At 41.7% G+C, this 7432-nt stretch overlaps 1 non-coding gene across 1 annotated transcript; it reads right to left on the bottom strand.

Annotated features, from left to right (window-relative positions):
• Nucleotides 1–1867: 1867 nt before the first annotated feature.
• On the bottom strand, nt 1868–1972 carry LOC130495316 (small nucleolar RNA R71). Its single transcript, XR_008934588.1, has one exon. It is a non-coding gene; the product is annotated as a small nucleolar RNA R71 (small nucleolar RNA).
• Between the last annotated feature and the right edge of the window lie 5460 nt (nt 1973–7432).

Raw genomic sequence — 7432 nt, 5'->3', positions numbered from 1 at the left:
TGGTTGATATATGGTGTTTTATACATCATTGTATATGTTTTCTAATTGGTTTTCAAGTCTTTATCGAGTCTTTCTAGTCCTTTTCGAGTCATTACAGGTCTGGAGTTGCACTGGATGGGAGATGGACCTGCTGGAACAAAGAAGCAGAAAAACAGTGCAGTTTGGTGATTTTCACGCAGAACAGTCTGATGACTGTTCCCGATCAAGCGGAACAAGCAGACGGAGTGATCCCGCGGTTGTTCCGGACGAATAAGGAAAATACAACATCTCGGGATTTGCCCTAATTATCCTCTTTTTCTCTCTGGCCGCCTGTGGCTTTGATATATCATATTTTCTGTTTCTCTTATCATTCTACGCTATTCTAGACACAGAAACCATTGGAGACTTTTAGATTATTGGATTTTGCTTATTGTAAAGGGAGAAGGCTCCATCTCTCTCTCCATAGAGAAGATTATCCTGAACCCTCTCTTTGTTTCTGTTATATTTATGCAGTATTATTCAGTATGAACTCTGTGTTTTCTCTGTCATGGCTGAGTAGTCGGCTAGCTTGTCTAGGGTTCTAGGGTGTTGATTTCGTGAGCTAAACATAGATAAGTGAATCACTCGATTGTCTTCATTCATAACCATTCTTACTGCTTGCATTAAACTGGCCGCTTAATGTTAGATCATAGGTTTAATCTGATCATCAAAAGTGCTTAGGTTGCTAGATCTGTTTTGAATGAGCATTGCATCCCTAATCAGCGAAAGTAGATATTAGGGTGTTCTGTGAACCTATCGGACTTGATCTCTATTGCTTGTTGTCGCTTCTCACCTCAACGACAGTTAGACGGTGAGATCGATCAGCATAGGGAGCAGTACCACGACAGTGGACTGTTCTACTTGAGTGATCCGAGTTCTAGACTGTTCTATTAGCACTTGAATAATTGTTTGGCTCACAAGTATTGACACCCGATGAAGTAACCCTAGGCTGGCTTCTCTTTAATCTGAATTCACATTTACTTTATTTTATTTGCTGCTTGTTACAAAACTCAAAACCCCCATATTGTTTTAGCTTAATATTGATCCTATAGAAATAAAGTGTAAGAGTTGGTCTCTGTGGATTCGATCCTAAAGTGCTACATCGACATACCATTCGATTGTGGTAGTGTGCACATTAGGTTAATTGGTGTGCGTGAACACGAATATCAATTTGGCGCCGTTGCCGGGGACCATCTTTTTTACCTTTATTTTTTCGGTTATTTATTTAGTCTAAGACCTCTAACTTGCTCTTTTCTCTTTGTTGCAGGAGATCGCAAGGTTTAGAAAATCAGAACAGACAACAGCCAAGGCCTACTGACACCACCATGGGTGATCACGGTCATCAGGATGATCTCGCTGCAGCAATGCAACTGATGCAACAGCAGATGCTTCAGATGCAGCAGACCATCCAAGCTCAGCAAGCAGCTGCAGAACAATCTGCTCAACAGGCTGCTCTCGCGCGGCAAGAACAAGCAGCGCAGACTGTTCCAATCGGGGAGAGAAACTTCCGCGGAACATTCCTACTACGCGCTCTGCCATTGTTCCTCCACTCTGCACCAGGCAGGACTTCGAGATCAAGCCTGCTCTGATTGATCTGGTGCAGCGAAAAGTGTTCTCTGGTCTCTCTGCAGAAATTCCAATGGAGCATATTGAGAATTTCGAAAAAGTCTGCAGTTTCACTCGTGCGAATGGTGTGCCACCAGACTACATCAAGTGCATGCTATTCCCATTCTCTCTTGATGGAAAAGCTGCACGGTGGTTGAACTCTCTCCCTACCGGCTCTCTCACTTCATGGGAACAGGTCCGATCAGCGTTCCTCAACCATTTCTACTCTAAGGCGAGAACAGCTACATTGAGGAACAAGATCACCTCATTCAGACAGCTCCATGATGAGCCTTTTTGTGACGCATGGGAGCGCTTCAATGACTACCAGAGAGAATGTCCACCATGGATTTGATGATGATTTACCTCTGGGCATTTATGGGTGGACTGGGAAAATACCAAGGTGCTCTAAACTCTTCGAGCAATGGAGACTTCATGACTCAGACCACTGATGGAGCGCTCCAGCTGATTGAGAACATGGCAGCTAGCTCAGCCAATGAGAATCAGGAGAGCAACCGCTCCAAGAAAGGGAACAGTGTACACACCCAGAAAATTGATGAGCTAACAGCTAAGGTCGATCAGCTACTGCAGAACAACCAGGCACAAGGATCTGGGTATCAGAACACCATCCCGCAGAGCAATCAGCAAGTTGTTCCAGCCGCGAGTGCTCCGACTGCAGGGAACAGTCCGCCAGATGATCTGAAAAATCTGAACATTATGATGCAGCAGATGCTCCAGAGCCAGCAACTTCAGGTCAAGGCACTGAATCAGGTTACCACAGACATCAACACCAGGATGGACAGCATGTTCACCGAGCTGAATTCAAAATATGATACTGTGAGCAACCACATAAAGAAGATTGATGTTCAGCTTGCTCAAACTGCTGAAACTGTTAAAAGACAGCAAGAGATCATTCGTGGAAAAAGTGTGATGAATCCTAGGGTTGAGCACTGTAATGCAACCGAGCAGAGACGTGAGAAATCTGAGGAAAAACAAGCGGAACAACTGTTCGCTGAGACTGTTCTGGCGCAGAACAGAGAACAGAGCAGTCTGCTAGCTCTAGAGTGACTGCTCCGCGACTGCTCCCGCGCGACTGCTCCCGCGACTCCGCTCCGACGGATCTACTGATATTCCACCAGTGCGAGTCTATGTTCCTAAGGTTCCCTATCCGATTCCACCTAGACACCTGAAGGTGTTGCCTAAGGTTGATGACCCTGGAAAGTTTGCTTTTCCATGTTCCATTGCTGGAGTAGAATTTGAGGAAGCTCTTTGTGACTCTGGATCTTGTGTGAATCTTGTCTCAAAGGCGATTGTAGACAAGTTGGGCATTGCTGATGTTGAGCCTTCTCAGGTGACTCTGACTTTTGCAAACTCTTCCAGAGCAGTTCCTTATGGCACCATTCGCAACCTTCCTGTCCAAGTTGGGGACTGTGTTCTCCATACTGAATTTCAGGTTGTTGAGATGAACAAGGATCATGAGATGCCTTTGATCTTAGGAAGGACATTTATGGCTACAGTGGGAGCAATCGTTGATATGCCTAATAAGAGAGTCTCCTTCTCCCACATCAACAAGAATGTCTTCTATCAGGCTGTTCCCACCAGATTTCAGAAACTACACGCCTCTTGCATCTCAGTGTTCAGTGGAGAAAAGCTGAAGGTTGTTCCAAGGAAGGAGCTTGGTAAAAACAGTGAGTTCAAGAAAGTCTGAATGGAGATCCTCACACTGATACCAAGAAACTCAGTGGGAATGCAAGGGTGAAAGAGAAAGTCCAGAAGAAAAGGGTCAAAGGAGATCCTACTATGACTTTGACACCTCACTGGTGTGATGAGAAATCCATTGAGTATGAGGTAAAGTGCAAGGGTACCTCTAAACCTTTCTCTAAAGTCAGAGTTATTCTCACTGATGAGCTGAAAGAGAAAGGAGAAGCTGCTGTGAAAGGGTTGTTGAGCAGAGTTTTGAAGCTGAACATGTCTGATTGTGGAGCTTGTTTTGGAACAAGCCCTCATGCTCAACCCGACTGATCCCTGTCACCAAGTCAAGCTAGTGACTTTAACCAAGCGCTTGGTGGGAGGCAACCCACTGGTAAGTGTAAATATAACTTGGTTTTGTTTTTGTTTGCTTATTTTCGTTTTAGTTTATTGAGTTTCAGGTCAAAAAGCAGAAAAATTCGAGATACTTCGAAAAATTCTGGGTTGCAGAAACGGAGCTCCCTGTTCTGCAGGAGCCAAGAACAACCGCCCAGGTGAAAATCTGGCGACAGAACACCCAGAATTTTTCGGAGCACCCGCTCCAGGTAAGTATCTCGACCAAAAAAAAAAAAATTGTAAATTCTTGTTTTCACCTTCTCTCTCTGATTTATTTTCACACCGAGACGTTGTGAAGTAAGTCTGGGGGAGGGTCTTCGTCGTTTACTAACTCGTTTCTTTCTTTGTTTTTTCTCTTGAGTCAGTTTGAGTCAGTTTTTAGGATCGAGTCAGTCAAAGTTTTGTGGGAATTAGGACCTTATTCTGTGTTGATCACTAACCACCTCGTGCTTTAGTTGTCTTATTCAGTGACCTTAGCAGTGGCGAAAGACACACATGTGGACCTGGAACACCCTGACATATCTCACTTGATTCTCCAGAAGTTCTCAGCCGATCAGGTTACACTGGGTAGACTTAACTCCAAATAACTTGAACCTAATCTTGACTGAAATTCTTCTTGTTATGGGCACTAGATCAGGGAAACGAGAACTACACTCAGGACTTCTTATTCTTTCTATCCATCTTGTTGTTCCTGAGTGGCTAGCTCATCTTTAGCTAGTTCCCACCCTGAACCTTAGCCTTTATTCCACCTTCATGCATTTGTTTTTCAGTGTTCTATGTGCAGATATGTGCAAAAAGGTCGGAGAGGAAAGGATCGACGCAGCCTCTTACTCGTTACTACTGCTGCGCAGATTCAGTCAGAAGGAGAACAAGCAGATTAAGGGAGCAACCGCTCCATAACCAATGAGCTGTGCAAGAACATGGGTGGAGAACCAGAATGATTTGAACCAGAAGAACCACCAGTGGCAATCCAAACATCACATGTTACCTCCTTCTTCGTCACCCCACCATCTTTGTAAAAAAAAAAAAAAAAAAAAAAACTATCTTTCATTTTATTTAGCATATGGTGATGGAGAAGGAGAAGAATTCAGGATACATGAGCCACTGGAAAGGTCGAGCAGAAGAGTAGGTATCAATATGAAGGGATGAGGAGCAGACAGATGAGCGGAGCAGTCTGATGATTGTTCTCGAACGAAAAGAACAGTCGCTCCTGAGATAGCAAAACGAGTAAGGGGCTGTGGACATCAATGGAGCCGTCCTCTCACGACTATTTTGCGCATATCCTGCATCCACTACGAAAAGTTGGTAGCCCCTAAACACTCTTTAGCTCCACCATAAAATTAGCCTGTTCCACACCTAGCCCGTCTACCCTGAATAGTGCCTGTGATGAGAAGCTCACGCTGCTCTTAAATGAATGTAGGGAGTTCTGTCTCGATAGTGTTGCTTTTTCAGGTTTGAGATGTAGAGTATGGAGCCGATTCGAACAGCAGTCAGTGGGGTTCTGGTAAGGGTGTGTTGTCCTAGTTTACTGCTTGTATGGTTCAGAGATTCGTGGTTAAGGTATGGTTGCTGAGAATAGGAGAGTTCCCACACTTTCAAACCTTTCTCCCTGTTCTTGATACTTGGCTTTGTTCGAGGACAAACAAGGATCTAAGTCTGGGGGAATTGATATATGGTGTTTTATACATCATTGTATATATGTTTTCTAATTGGTTTTCAAGTCTTTATCGAGTCTTTCTAGTCCTTTTCGAGTCATTACAGGTCTGGAGTTGCACTGGATGGGAGATGGACCTGCTGGAACAAAAGAAGCAGAAAACAGTGCAGTTTGGTGATTTTCACGCAGAACAGTCTGATGACTGTTCCCGATCAAGCGGAACAAGCAGACGGAGTGATCCCGCGGTTGTTCCGGACGAATAAGGAAAATACAACATCTCGGGATTTGCCCTAATTATCCTCTTTTTCTCTCTGGCCGCCTGTGGCCTTTGATATATCATATTTTCTGTTTTCTCTTGATCATTCTACGCTATTCTAGACACAAGAAACCATTGGAGACTTTTAGATTATTGGATTTTGCTTATTGTAAAGGGAGAAGGCTCCATCTCTCTCTCCATAGAGAAGATTATCCTGAACCCTCTCTTTGTTTCTGTTATATTTATGCAGTATTATTCTTCTATGAACTCTGTGTTTTCTCTGTTCATGGCTGAGTAGTCGGCTTGCTTGTCTAGGGTTCTAGGGTGTTGATTTCGTGAGCTAAACATAGATAAGTGAATCACTCGATTGTCTTCATTCATAACCATTCTTACTGCTTGCATTAAACTGGCCGCTTAATGTTAGATCATAGGTTTAATCTGATCATCAAAAGTGCTTAGGTTGCTAGATCTGTTTTGAATGAGCATTGCATCCCTAATCAGCGAAAGTAGATATTAGGGTGTTCTGTGAACCTATCGGACTTGATCTCTATTGCTTGTTGTCGCTTCTCACCTCAACGACAGTTAGACGGTGAGATCGATCAGCATAGGGAGCAGTATCACGACAGTGGACTGTTCTACTTGAGTGATCCGAGTTCTAGACTGTTCTATTAGCACTTGAATAATTGTTTGGCTCACAAGTATTGACACCCGATGAAGTAACCCTAGGCTGGCTTCTCTTTAATCTGAATTCACATTTACTTTATTTTATTTGCTGCTTGTTACAAAACTCAAAACCCCATATTGTTTTAGCTTAATATTGATCCTATAGAAATAAAGTGTAAGAGTTGGTCTCTGTGGATTCGATCCTAAAGTGCTACATCGACATACCATTCGATTGTGGTAGTGTGCACATTAGGTTAATTGGTGTGCGTGAACACGAATATCAATGGTCAAAGAGTTTAGAACCTCTGTTGTCTCAGTTTTCTCAAGATAATGAATATTTTATAATGCTAATTCCACTAATCTAGGCACTAATAAAATTTTAGTAAACTAAATATTAAAAAATTAGAATGATTCCTATGTACCATGAAAGATCATTTAAAATACATTAATTCAAATATAGAATGTGGTTTGAAATCTTTAAACTAAAGTGAAGAGTATAAACTTCGCTATATAGAGCATTTACTGAAAACTCAATATTTTTGAAGGGGTTAGTTAACCCACAGATTTTGAAAAAATTCAAAAATATAAAAATCTAGTTTTATTGTATAGTTTCATCGAGCACTAACATAAGAGATGGTCAAAGAGTTTAGAACCTCTGTTGTCTTCGTTTCTCTAGATAATGAAGATTTTAGAAGGGTTTAACCCCACGGATTATAGAAAGTTTTCAAAAATATGAAAATCTAGTTTTAGTGTATAGTTTCATTAAGCCCTAACATAAAATGATGGTCAAAGAGTTTAGAACCTCTGTTGTCTCAGTTCATCTAGATAATGAAGATTTTATAATGCTAGTTCTTCTAATCTCGGCAGTATATGAAATTTTAGTAAACTAAATATTAAAAAATTAGAATAATTCCTATATACCATGAAAGATAGTTTAGAAAACGTTAATTCAAATGTACAATGTGGTTTGAAATTTTTAAACTAAAGTGAAGAGTATAAACTTCAGTATATAGAGCATTTACCGAAAACTCAATATTTTTGAAGGGGTTAACCACGGATTTTGAAAAAAAAAAAATCAAAAATACGAAAATCTAGTTCTAGTGTATAGTTTCATCGAGCACTAGCATAAGATGATGGTCAAAGAGTTTAAACCT

This window comes from Raphanus sativus, chromosome 5 (genome assembly GCF_000801105.2).
Source record: "Raphanus sativus cultivar WK10039 chromosome 5, ASM80110v3, whole genome shotgun sequence".
Classification (NCBI taxonomy): Eukaryota; Viridiplantae; Streptophyta; class Magnoliopsida; order Brassicales; family Brassicaceae; genus Raphanus; species Raphanus sativus.
The sequence above is the reverse complement of the archived record's forward strand: the minus strand, read 5'-3'. Positions and strand labels throughout refer to the sequence as shown.